This window comes from Callithrix jacchus, chromosome 21 (genome assembly GCF_049354715.1).
Source record: "Callithrix jacchus isolate 240 chromosome 21, calJac240_pri, whole genome shotgun sequence".
Taxonomy (NCBI): domain Eukaryota; kingdom Metazoa; phylum Chordata; class Mammalia; order Primates; family Cebidae; genus Callithrix; species Callithrix jacchus.
In genome coordinates this window covers 48,950,001-48,963,199 of record NC_133522.1, presented here as the reverse complement: position 1 = coordinate 48,963,199, position 13,199 = coordinate 48,950,001, and the positions used below count along the sequence as shown (strand labels likewise).

The 13,199-nt window shown below is 47.2% G+C and overlaps 1 long non-coding RNA gene across 1 annotated transcript in view; it reads right to left on the bottom strand.

Moving 5' to 3' along the window:
* LOC103789680 (uncharacterized) overlaps nucleotides 1–13,194 on the bottom strand; it is a 29,060-nt gene extending 15,866 nt beyond the window's left edge. The window contains exon 1 of the long non-coding RNA XR_004737634.3: nucleotides 12,977–13,194. This is a non-coding gene — a long non-coding RNA (uncharacterized LOC103789680). The remainder of the gene's footprint in view (nucleotides 1–12,976) is intronic.
* Between the last annotated feature and the right edge of the window lie 5 nt (nucleotides 13,195–13,199).

Here is a 13,199-nt window from a genome sequence, read left to right as displayed (position 1 = left end):
TGTCTCACTCACGGAGGAGCCCGTCCTGCAGAGGAGGACGTGGAGGCCGGCCAGTTGTGTAACTTGCAAAGTCTCCCAGCAAGAAGGACAGGAAGCCAGGACTCCAGCCCGAGACAAGCCGCTGCAAAGTCCACACTCCCAACCCCCGGCCAGGAGTTCCTAAGCTCCACCAGGACCACCTAGGAGCTGTTTGAAATGCAGGCTCCCAGGCCCCATCCCCACAGCTTGGATTCTACAGGTCAGAAGTGGAGCCACAAACCTGCATTTTGACAAACCTTCCAGATCATCTGAGAATGGTGTGCCTCGGAGCGCACTGAGAAAAGTCAGAGCTGGTTTCACAGGGAGGGCCGGGCTACCCCCACTCACCAGTTGGACCGGAAAGTCGACAGCAGCACTTCAGGCTTGATGGAATTTGGCCACCAGCGATGCTTCCAAATTTGGGGCTGGCACCAGCGCAGAGACACATCTGTCTCTGCACCTGACTCATGGCTCCTGCCATTCCAATTCTCCCCACGTCCGACAAGGTGGCCGCCACCGTTGTGGCCACTTCCCAGTTTCTAGGTAGATCTGCCCAGGTTGGGGCCCCAGCTGGTTACAAACGCTGATGGGGAAGTGGAGGGCCTGAAGGGACACGCCTCGAGGATGAGGAGGGGCCCAGTGTGGGATGTATTTTGAAGGCACAGTCGACAGAACTAGCTGATGGGTTGGATGCAGGTGGGAGGGGATCCCCAAGTCCATGGACTGGCCAGGTGGGCTCCAGTCTTCCTGACTGAAGTTGAGACAACCAAGGGGGAGGAGGCGCAGGGGGTGGGCCATGAATTAAGGGTCGGCCACTAGGCTGAGATGCCCACTGACACCCAAACAGGGAGTCCCTGTAGACTTGGGAGATAGTTTATTATAAGTCCAATATTATATAAACATTCATTGCTTTTATAATAAGAAAAAGAGCCAAACCTTTTAACCACCACTTATTATAAAGAAATAAACTCCTGGCTGGGTGCGGGGGCTCACTCCTGTAATCCCAGTAGTTTGGGAGACTGAGGTGGATAGATCACCTGAGGTCAGGAGTTCTAAACCAGCCTGGCCAACTTGGTGAAAGCCATCTCTACTAAAAATACAAAAATTAGCCAGGCATGGTGACAGGCGCCTGTAGTCCCAGCTACTCTGGAGGCTGAGGCAGGAGAATCGCTTGAACCCAGGAGATAGAGGTTGCAGTGAGCCGAGATCACACCACTGCACTCCAGCCTGGGTGACAGAAGAAAATGGTGTCCAAAAAAAACAGAAAGATGGAAAGGAAGGAAGGAAGGGAGGGAGGGAGGGAGGGAGGGAGGGAGGGAGGGAGGAAGGAAGGAAGGAAGGAAGGAAGGAAGGAAGGAAGGAAGGAAGGAAGGAAGGAAGGAAAAAAGAAACTCTTGAGGTTTTGCCTTCAGCCAGCGCAGGGGCTGGTGTGATGGGGGTGACAGGTGTGGTTCTTCCTCAGTCTGTTCCCGTCCTCCACCAAGAAGGAGGACTCCTTGCCAAGCAGACCTACCCCACCTCCACCCACCCTCTGGCACCCCCAGGTGTGCCTGCCGGTTCCTGGGCTCTCCCTGCCGCTGTCTTGGAGCCCACTGGTGTGGATTCTCCAGGGAGCAAGGCCCACCCACTATCCAGGAGGGAAGTAGAGGAGGGCCCCTCTGTGCCTGCCACATCCCCAGGGCTTCCCTTTGTGCGGGGAAGCGTGAACCTGTCTCCTGACTGGCACCGTGACAACACAGAGCCCAGGGTGTGGCCATGTGACCACATGCTGATCAGTGTTATTCACTTACACCCAAGCAAATGGTATTTTCCAAGTCGGAACTTAATTCCTTTCCACCTCCTTTACTTTACATTTGCATTTTTATTAGCGTCAAGGTCTCGCTCTGTCACCCAGGCTGCAGTGCGGTGGCATGACGGTAGCTCACTGCAGCCTGGAACTCCTGGGCTCAAGCGATCCTCCCACCTGGGCCTCCCAAAGTGCTGGGATTATAGACGTGGCCCCACACCCAGCCTCCCCTCCCTCCATCAAATGTTGACTGTCAGCTTTTGCCCCCCAGGAGAGAGCATCAAATCACTAAGATGATCACATTCCCACTAATAGCAAAGAAACGTGACGTCCTAACGGACCCTGGAAGCCTGCTGGCTGGGGAGTGGACAATCCCACTTAGACTCCTCTTTCAGACAGCCCATTGCTTCCTCTGAGGCCCCTCAGGGAGCAGGGCCCTGCCCAGTGCTCCAGAGCCAGGCCATGACCAAAGGCTGTGGTGCCAGGCAGCCGGAGTGTGGTCCTTGGTTGGCCCCTCGAACCTTAGTCCTCTGCAGGGACGGCTGCTGATGACAGATAATGACCGACCATAGCCCGAAAGTGGGCTGCTTGGCACCTGACTGGCAGCAGCTGAAAAGAACTTAATGACCGTCTCCGAAAAGACCCAGCAGAACCCCCACCTGTCACATGGCAGGAACTCGTGCTTTCCTTTCACTTATGAGCGGAAGGATCAATTTAGAAAATCGAAGCCATCTACATCTCACCATCAAATCCCTAAAAGCTGCCCCCCGCCAGCCACCACCAAGAAGCTTCCACACGGGCCCCAGGACCCAGTGCCACCACCCCCAGCCCACAGCCTCCTGATGTGGAAACCTCGCTGCGGCCAATGGAATCACCTGCAGGTAGGAGGCCAGGCTTTTCAGCAGAGGCGCCTCCCACGTGGAGGGGAACAAAGGCCATGGAACCTCGGGAAGGGAAGAAACACTTTTTCCTCCTGGTTTGCAGGGCTGCAGGGCTTCTTGGAGGTGGATGGCTGTGACTTTGGGAGCCCAGGGTGACCTTGAATGTCCCCAAGCTGCCAAAGATTTCTGAAATTGAGCAGCTTGGAGAGCAGCCCCCATTTCAACGAGCAGAGCCTGAAAGGGGTGCCCCAAAATGGTGCTGAGGGACACAGAGAAGCAAGGCCTGAGGTCCTGGGGCTGGCAGGAGGCCAGGACTGCAGCTGGGGACCCCAGGTGGCCCTATTCAGAGAGCACCAGCCCATGTGCCCCCCCTCCGCCTGCAGGGGACTTTGGGGGTTTCTGAAGGACCCGAGGCCAAGACCTGATTCCAAGCAATGACTATCAAGAACAGAGAACAAGGAATTTGCATCAGCTGCCCTGTAGCAAAGCCTGCTGTCTCCCCACAGCGCCGTCACTATGACACTTGAGGGGGCCTCTTGTATCATGGGCCAGCTCTCTGCCTGCTCTGACCGGGGCCCCTCTCAGGACCAGTGAGTAATAAATTCTCCTTTCAATGAGCTGGGATTCTCTGAGTTCCCACTCAGTAACCTCGACAAATTACAATCCCAAGTGAGACAAGCCTCAACCTCCAGCCTCGTTGGGTGAGAAAAATACTAGATTGAGCCACCGAGGCCAAAGCCACCTGCAAAGAAACAGTCTCCAAAGCAGCCCATGCCGGCACGGCTCGGCCTGTGTGGGGCTCTGACCAGAGAGCACAACTCGAATTCCCATTGAAGGCTCCGCTTTGCTCTCCTGTCCTGGAAGGAACTTCCTGGGCCAGTCCTCCCCCACTGTGTCTTCCATTTCCTCCCTGGGGTGGGGCTGGGGTCTAGGCAACTGAGGCCTCCATGGATGTGGGCATGGAGACTGGCACACACACTCCTCTCAACACACCCCAGAGGCCTCAGGGACCACACCTTCCCCTCTCCTGGTACCCTGGCTGTGGAAACACCAGATGCCGTCCGTGTACCCGTGGGGCTGCCTGGGCCAGCGGGCCAGGGCCCATGAACTCATCAGCATAAGAGGTCTCCACTCTCCAAGATTCCAGCATCCTATGAGGAGGTGACAACTGTGATAACAATGACAGCGATGGTTGGCCACCTTTCCCATGATCCCCCTCTCTCTTTTACAGGCGTGACCATTTTCCTTTTGCTCCTCACCACAGCCCTCGAGTGAGGACTGCAACTCTCAACCCACTTGACAGATGCACAAGTTGAGATGCTGGAGACGTGATTATGACCGGGGCCAAGCTGCCTTGCTCCTGTTCCTCAGGTCCCCGTTGGCTTTCTGGTTGTCCTGGGGCTGACACCTTGGGGGCTGGGTGGGTGACTCATACACTTATTTTGCCGTGAGAATTTTTTTTCTTGCAGGGATACGAGGACCACGCTGAATGAATAGTAAAGTTTCCTCCTAACTGCACGTGGATCTTATGAACAAAGGGGCAGGCACTGTGCCCAAATAGATCCATGAATCAGGGTCCCGAGGACTGAGTGCCCTTTACTGAAATATTAACGGCAAAGGGGTTAGCACTGACGGGGACATTGCTGGAAGCTGCAGTGTTTGATTTTCTCTGGGTGGATATTGACTTTTATTTTCAGCCTCTGTCTCTCACCAAGATGGCTCTTCTGTCGATATGTTGGTTCTGCAGATCTTTTTCCCCTTTCAGACAGAAGCTGTTTCTGCACTTGGTTGAGTCACAGGTGTAAAGGGTTAAGACCCCCTCATTCGTGGCTGTCCCTGTCCCACCCCTGCCTAAGACTGATTCACTTTCTGGCAGGACTGAGGAGCCAGGACCGCAAAGGTGGGACTGTCTGAGAGACCAAGCCTCCTAACGCTAATGACAGAAACATATGCCAAGCCCCAGCAACACCAGAACCCTGGAGCCCTGGAGAACCCTTGGTCTCCTTCCTGGTTATGTGCACAGGGACATGAGACAGCTCGGGGCATTTTCAGCAGAGGACAAGCAATCCTACAGTGTGGCTCAGCATGGAGACTTGCAATAAGAACACCCAGGCCACAGAATCCCAGACACGGAGCTTGGAAGCCACAGAAGGAAAGCTCAGGACTGGGAAAGCCCTGGAGCTGGAGGGGCCTGAACAAGGAGAAACAGCCTCACGGAGGAGCTGGGTTTCTATCCTGAGGTCCATTGAGAACCTTCAAATGCTCTTGAACAAGGGCTTGACCTCCTCACAATGCAAAGAGTAGGCTGGCCAGGCACCCAGCTGCAGGCAGGCAGAGAAGATGATGCTCATTTAGACACGAGATGGTGGGGCCCTACGTGAGAGCCACACTGTTCGGGGTTCAGGGGAGAGGCCTGCTGTGAGAATACGAGCCACGGGCCCCACTCAGAGCATGAGGGACAACACGGCAGAACTGCTGAACAAGTTCACGCTGGAGCCACCTCACGCCAACTCCTATTGATGGTGAATCTTTTTGTATTTAACAAGGCATAGCTGAGCTCAAAAGCAAGCTAACTGAGCCTGAAAAAGAACAGAAACTCTCGACAGGAACCTGAACTTGAAGCCACAGACTCAGGACTTGAGCAGGCAGAAGTAGCAGGAGATACTCTCTCTTCTGGCTTGGTCAGGGGGCACCGATGCCTCTGCCTCTAGATTCAGGCTGAGACCGTGCTTGCTGCATGGATCAGGGAGCTGGCAGTAGCTAGGACTGGGCTGTGTAAGGCTTCTCTGCCTGTCACTAGGGGCCAAAAGGAAGCTGTTACCTTCAGGGGACAGAGATAGTCATGCAGCTAGCAGCTGATCAGGTCAGCCACAGAGCTTCAGTTCTCCCAGGGAAGAAACCCCAGTCTGCTGAAGTAGGACTTGGCTCTAAGTTGCAAACCCATTGGTGACTGCTAACACTTACACACAGAGGGGCAATCAATGGGGAAGAGATGAAAGCAACATAGAACAGAAAACACCTAATTAAGATGAATTTACAAACTAAACTTTCAGAACACATGAGAAAAACCAGTATCATGAAACCCAGCCAATAAACACAACAAATGGGAGAAAGAAAAACAATAAATCAACCAAAAGAGGCATAACATTATATATGTTTAAAATCCTCAGAGATTTGCAAACAAATCAGAAAGGGTATCAGTGAAGAATAGAAGCCAGGTGCTGTGGCTCACACCTGTAATTCCAGCATTTTGGGAGGCCAAGGCAGGAGGATCACTTGAGTCCAGGAGTTCAAGATCAGCCTGGGCAACATAGCAAGATCCTGTCTCTATTTTTAAAAATTTAAAAATTAGCTGGGCATAGTGGCATGTGCCTGCAGTCCCAGCTACTTGGGAGGGACTGAAGCAGGAGGATTGTTTGAGCACACGAGTTCAAGGCTGCAGTGAGCTATGATTGCACCACTGCAAGCAAATCTAAGCAACAGAGTAAGACTCTGTTTCAAAAAAAATTAAGATAATAAAAAAATCTTAAAGGACAAAATAATATAGGAAAGACCAATTTTTAAATGTTAGAAATAAAAAATATGGTCATGAAATTATTTTTAAATCTCACCAGGCATATTGGCTCACACCTATAGTCCCAGCACTTTGAGAGGCCAAGACAGGTGGATCACAAGGTCAAGAGATCGAGACCATCCGGGCCAACATGGCAAAACCCCATCTCTACTAAAAATACAAAAATTAGCTGAGTGTGGTAGCAAAACCCCATCTCTACTAAAAATACAAAAATTAGCTCTAGTTCCAGCTACTCAGGGGGCTGAGGCAGGAGAATCACTTGAACCTGGGAGATAGAAGTTGCAATGAGCTGAGATTGTGCCACTGAACTTCAGCCTGGTGACAGAGTGAGACTGTGTCAAAAAAAAATCTCAATGGGTGGAATAAATACTATACGAAGAAGAGATAACTGGTAAACTGGAAGTTTTTAGCAAGAAACTGCTGGAGACAATAATATAGAGATGTCAGGAGAAGGAAAATATGAAAGAAGAGTTGAAAGATGAGGCCAGATAGAGAAGATTAACATATGCTTATTGGGAATTTCAATTGTAAAAAACACAGGAGATAACAGTGTGGCATGGTAAGAAGAGGTAATGGCTAAGAATTTTTCAGAATTGAAGACGTGAGTATTCAGGGCACATCATATGCCAAACAGAATAAATAAAAACAAACATCCACAATAAAAAAATCATTAAAAGGTACTAGAAGAAAGATTTCCTAAAAAGGAGAAAAATACCTGCCAAGGGACTCATTAAGAACAATATTCCAAGTCTTTCCAAAATACTTGGAAGTGATGTTTATAATGTGCTGAAGAAAAATTACTACCAACCTGGAATTTTATACCCAGCTAAACTACACTTCAGCAAGGAGGCACTAAAGTAACTCCAAAAAAAAAAAAACAAAAATAACAAAAAAAACAAAGACAAGATGTGTTCGCCTTTCACAGATACTAAGTTTCTACTTCAGGATATGCTTCAGAATCCCAGAATGGCTCAAGATTGGATATAGCAAGTATCATGGAAGGTAGGTTGAAGCAAAGAGTTGAAACAGGGGATTTGGTTGAAAATGGGGAGGTCTCCTTGGAGAAAGACACCCTCCTTGACCGAACTTTAGACTCCTTTGAGTCCTCTTCTCAACTAGACCTCAACCTTAGCCCTCCACACCCTTGAGCTGCTGAACCCAGTTTTAGCAAGAAACCAGTTAGGTCAGCTTAGTGAGAATCCCTCCATCCATGATATTTGATCAAATCCCTCATCCCCAACCTTTAATATCTAGGTCCTTGGCCTGACTGTAGCAAGACTCTTCCTACCCTTGATGTCTGTCATGGGCTGAACTGTGTCTCCCAAAATTTCTATGTTAAATTCCTAACCTGAGTACCTCAGAATATCACTATATTTAAAGGTAGAATTTTAAAATTATTTATTAAGGGCTGGGCATGGTGACTCACAACATAATCTCCACACTTTGGGAGGCTGAGGTAAGTGGATTACTTGAACCCAGAAGACAGAGACTGACCTAGGCAACATGGCAAAATCCCATCTCTACAAAAACATACAAAAATTAGCCAGGTGTGGTGGCATGTGCCTGTAGTTCCTGAGGTGAGAGAATCACCTGAGCCCAGGGAGCCTAGTAAGCTGTGATCAAACCACTGCACTCCAGCCTTGGCAGCAGAGTGAGATCCTGTTTCAAAAATCAATAAATAAAAAACTAAAAAATAAAATAACTTATTAAAGTATAATGTGGTGATAGGAGTGAGCCTTAATCCAATGTGTTTGGTGTCTTTACAAGAAGAGGAAATTAGGAGACACAGACATGTGTACACACAAAGGAAGGATCACATAAGAACACAGGGAGGGGACAGCCAAGGAGAGAGGGCTCAGAAGAAGCCAAACCTGATGACACCTTCATCTTGGACTTCCAGCTCCAAAACTGTGGGAAAATAAATTTCTGTTGTTTACTCTCCATCCAGCCTGTGGATTTATTTTGGCGGCCCTAGCAAACTAATACAACATGTAATTAAGTTCCTCTTAGTACTTTCCATCCACTGACCTCTTTGCTTTGCTCTTTGGTGATGAATCCCCAGCTGTCTTTGCTGTGTTTACCGCTGAGCTTAGTTCTGCACTGAGGTTTTCCTCCCTACTGCAACAGCTGCAAGATCTTATGATCATAAAGAATTATTATTACTTATCATATGAGAAAATATCCAGTTTTTTATAGAGGCAAACTGTAATATGTAAGAGTAAAATCATATAAAATTGGGGTTCTGCTTCAAAATTTTTCAGCATAGAGGAAAAAAAAACAACCAAATTGGTGAAGCAAATATGTCATATTCTTGATAATTGTGAAATTTGAGTGGTGGGTATATAGGTTTCATTGAACTACTGTCTCAACTTTGAGTACATTTGCAAATTTTATAAAATATTAACACTATACCTATTTATCATTTAATTTTCTGAAGACATAAGGCATGTCTTATAAATGAATTGAGGCATGGAAAAAATCCTTATAAAGCATGTCTTATGAACACTAATTATCACTGTTCCTTAAAGTAAACATAGTATTGCTCTTAACTTCTAAAATACTATGGAAGTTTAATTCCCCGTGGTCAGAGAACATATTCTGCCTGATTTAAATCTTGCCAAATTTGAGAATTGTTTGATAGGCAAAATATCATCTACTATCGTAAATTTTATATGCACCTGCAAATAATATATATTTTGCTTTTGGGGGGAGGAATTCTGCATAAATGTCAATTAGATCGAGTTGGTTGATAGTATTTTCAACTCCTCCATATTCTTATGAATTTTCTGTCCACAGTAATTGAAATAGAAGTTTTGAAATCTCTAAGTATAGATATCTATTTCTCTTTTCAATTCTATTATTATTTTCTTTGCATATTTTGAAAGATTATTACTGGGAGTATACAAATTGAGGGTTGTTATTTCTTCTTGGTGAATTAATTTGCTTTTTCATTATCATGAAATGTCCCTCTTTATCTCTGGTAATATTATTCCTTTCCTACAGTCTATTTTGAGAGCCACCCCAGCTCTCTTATGATTACTGTTTGCATGCTGTACCATTTTCCATCCTTCCACTTGTATTTCTCTGTCTTTGTATTTAAGGCTCATTTCCTGTAGTTAGCATCTAATTGGGTCTTGCTTTTTTAATCTAGCCTGGCAGTTTCTGCATTTTAATTAGAATGTTTAAACCACTTCCATTTGATATAATTATTAAGATAGTTGGGTTCAAGTCTACCAACTTGATTTTTTTTCTATTTGATTCATGTTTTTTGTTCTTTTATTTTTCCTTTCCTGGTTTATTTCAGATTGGGTTTTTAAGGATTCCATTTTATCCTTAAAGAAAGTTCTTTTTATATTTATCAGTGAATAGCCACACTAGTTTAAAAAATAGCTTTCTGTGTGTACCTGAAAAAGTATTTTACCTTCATTTTTGAAAGATATGTTTGCTAAATATAAAAATTTTGGTTATAGATTCTTTTACTCTGAGAATTTGAAAGACGTGATTCCACTGTCTTCTGGCTTGCATCTTTCTAAAGAGAAGTTTGCAGTCATCTTATTGTTGTTCCCCTGAATAGAGGCTTCTGCTCCTCTAGCCACTCTCAAATTTTTTTCTTTATCATAGGTTTTCAGCAACTTGATTATGATATGCCTTGATGTACTTTTATTAGTGTTTGCACTGTTTGAGATTTGTTTTTCTTCTTGGATCTGTGGGTTTTCACTTTTTATCAAATTGATTTGGGGGCCATTTTTTTTCCTGATACATGTCCTCTGCTACTCTCTCTCACCCTTCTTTTATTCTTGAATTCCAATTACAAGCACGTTACACAACATGCCCTGAGGCTCTCTTCATTTTTTTCTAGTCTCGTTTCCTGTCTATGCTTCTGTTTTGATCGATTTTTATTGCCCTGTCTTCAAGTTTCCTGATCTTTTCTTCTGCAGTTTTTAATCTGCTGTTGATCCCATCTAACGAACTTTTCATTTGCAAAATTATCTTCCACTTCTTGACATCCCATTTGTCTTTCAATTCCTTCCTTTTCTCCTCAGTTTGCATTCATGTTGTCTTTTAGATGCTTGAACATGTTTATAATATTTATAAGAGCCATTTGAAATTCTTTATCTCCTCATTCTACCATTCCTGTCATTCCTGGGTCTGCTTTTATGGACTGATATCTCACCTAGTTATGTATCACAATCTCTACTTCACGTATCTCACAATATTTTATTGGGTGACTGGCATTTTGAATATAACTGATAACTACATGGATTTTTTTTTCCTTTTTAAAGAGTGCTGACATTTGTTCTGGCAAGTAATAAAGTTACTTGTAGATGAGGTCGATCTTTCTGAGGCTTGCATTTATGTTTTCTTGGGGTATCTAGAGTAGCCTTTACTTACAGCGAATTTATTCCTACCACAAAGGCTCGGTCCTTTTGTCGATTGATTGCTTCCAGTGCTCTGTGAGGTCTCCAGCTGAACAGATGGAGTTCAGAGATCCTGCACCCTGGTGTGAGTTCCAGGAACTGTTCTTTATTTATAGCTCACTGTTCTTTATTCACTTCCTGGAATTCCACCAGTGCATGTACAGATTGGTATCAAGTAAAGACTCAAGGGACCTCACGCAGGTGTTTGAATTCCTTTGAGTATCTTCTTCCTCTCTGCTATCCTGTCTCACCTCTGCTCCCCAAAGCCTGCTTTCTTGTCCTCAATTTGGTGAGATCGCCATGCTCTGCCTGGATTCCCCGTCCCTGCCTGACAGTATGAAAAGTGCCTCCAGAAGAAAACAGAGTTGATTGTGCAGCTCGCTTCATTTTTTCCCCATCTCTTAGGGACGCCAGCCCTGTGCAGCCTTTTGTCCTGATGTCCACATCTAATTGTTTGGCCTGTTTTGTTCAGCTTTCTAGTTCTTCTGGAAAAAAAAAAAAAAAAGCAAACAGCATGAATTCCATACTAGCTACTCCTTTGTGGCTGGCTGGAGAAATTCTGAAAACTGTTTTCCGTGTTTTTAAAATCACTTTACTTCCTTGGGACTCCTTAGTCTGTTCAAACAGATGAGTAAACCACCTGTGACAGATCTGTGCGAAGTGCCTGCCAGTGCCGGTCCTGGGTGGCTGCCTGGAGTGTACAAGAGCCTCTGGGCCTGAGGAGGAGGGAGCAGATCTGGGTGTGGCCAACCAGGAACAGAGGCCAAGTCGGTTGCAGTGCAGAACAATAAGGGCTTCATGCAAAACCCTTCTAACAACGGTCGTCTCCTTCCTTTACCTGAACGTATTTGCTCCCTCTCTCAAAAAATACAAAAAGTAAAAGGCAGAATTTACAAATATGTGGCTCTCCCTGAAGTGGATGAACTTGGGGTTTCCCATGAATGAGACTCCTGATGAGCCACAGTTGAGGAGAGTCCCCTGGGTCTATGGCCACGCCCACGCCCACGCGCACGCCCACGCCCACGCCCATCGCAGGGGCATGTAGTTGTGGGAGTAAAGAACTTTCTTCCGAATTAGCAGATCCTTGTACGCTCAAATTTCAGGAATATTTGAATAGATCTAAAGAAAACTTCAATCCGCATGCTGTGGTTCATGCTAGTAATCCCAGCACTTTGGGAAGCTGAGGAAGGAAGATTGCTTGAGTCCAGGAGTTCGAGAGCAGCCTGGGCAATATCACAAAACTCCATCTCTGCCACAAATACAAATATTAGTGGGGCGTGGTAGCACACACCTGTAATCCCAGCTACTCAAGAGGCTAAGGCGGGAGAATCACTTCAACCCAGGAGGCAGCGAGCCAAGATCACACCACTATACTCCAGCCTTGGTAACAGAGCAAGACTCTGTCTCAAAAAAAAAAAAAAAAAGACAATTGTGCTAGACATTTGCTTGTGCCCACAGCCTTCCCTAGAGAAAGATGCCCACACACCCCGCCAAGTAGGCCTGCCTTCGGCTGCCGCGTTTTGTGCCCCTCAACCCTAGCCCTTCTCGAGTTCACCGGAGTGGACGCCTGACTCTAGCAGTGAATCACCTGCTGCTGGTGACATGCAGGGTGTCTGTGAGGGAAAAATTCCTTTGCTTAAAAGGAAATGAACTAGTCAACACCAACCAAACAAGACATTTCATAGTGAGAACTGAAACTCAAAAGACACTTAAAGAGACAGCCAGGAACTAGGAAGGGGCTTCCATCTCACAGCCAACCCCTCTGTGAAAAAGGGGCCTCCAGTCAGACCCCCTCCTCACGGCCCCTTCCCTCCCCTTCCTTTCCCACAACCCACTGGTCCCTGCTAAGTCCAGATTGGTTTTCTATTTGACGCAGTCCAGGGCTTCTCCTGTCCCCGGGACCCTTGTCCAAGGGGCTGCAGAGAAATATCTGGCCATTTCCTGCCCTTCTAGGCCCCCTCCTCCCTGAAGGTTGCTCAGACCCCAGCCCAGACACCCGCCTCCCCTGGCCTCCCGCCACACCTCCTGTCTGCCCTGACACAGAGGGACCTCCCCACTTCCCCTTCAGAGATATCAAGATTTGACAGCATGACCAAAGTATTTCTGAGCTTCCAGTGAAAGTCAAGTCCACGGTCGCTGCTGCTGACTAGTCAATCTGCCCCCACGTCCGCAGCTGTTCCACCCGCCTTCCTTCCTTCATGCATGAAGGTCAAACCCAGGCTTGGCTCTTCGTGAACCCAGCAGAGAGGATTCCAGAGCTGTCTCCCCAGAGCCCTCCCCAGCAGAGATCCTGACTCACCCAGGACAGGAGGGCTGAGGCCAAGAGCTCCGCTTCCAGATGCTTCCTCTGTGTTCAGCTTCCAACGTCCGCCCTGCCAAGATGCCCCTTGGGAGCAAGCAGGAGTCCGTCCCCAGGGACGGGTCCCCCGCTCTCCCCTGAAACCACAGGGCCGCTGCCGTGAGGGAGGAATGGGAACACCACTAAGGCGCAGCAGCTGAGAGCTGGGAATGAGACACAGAGC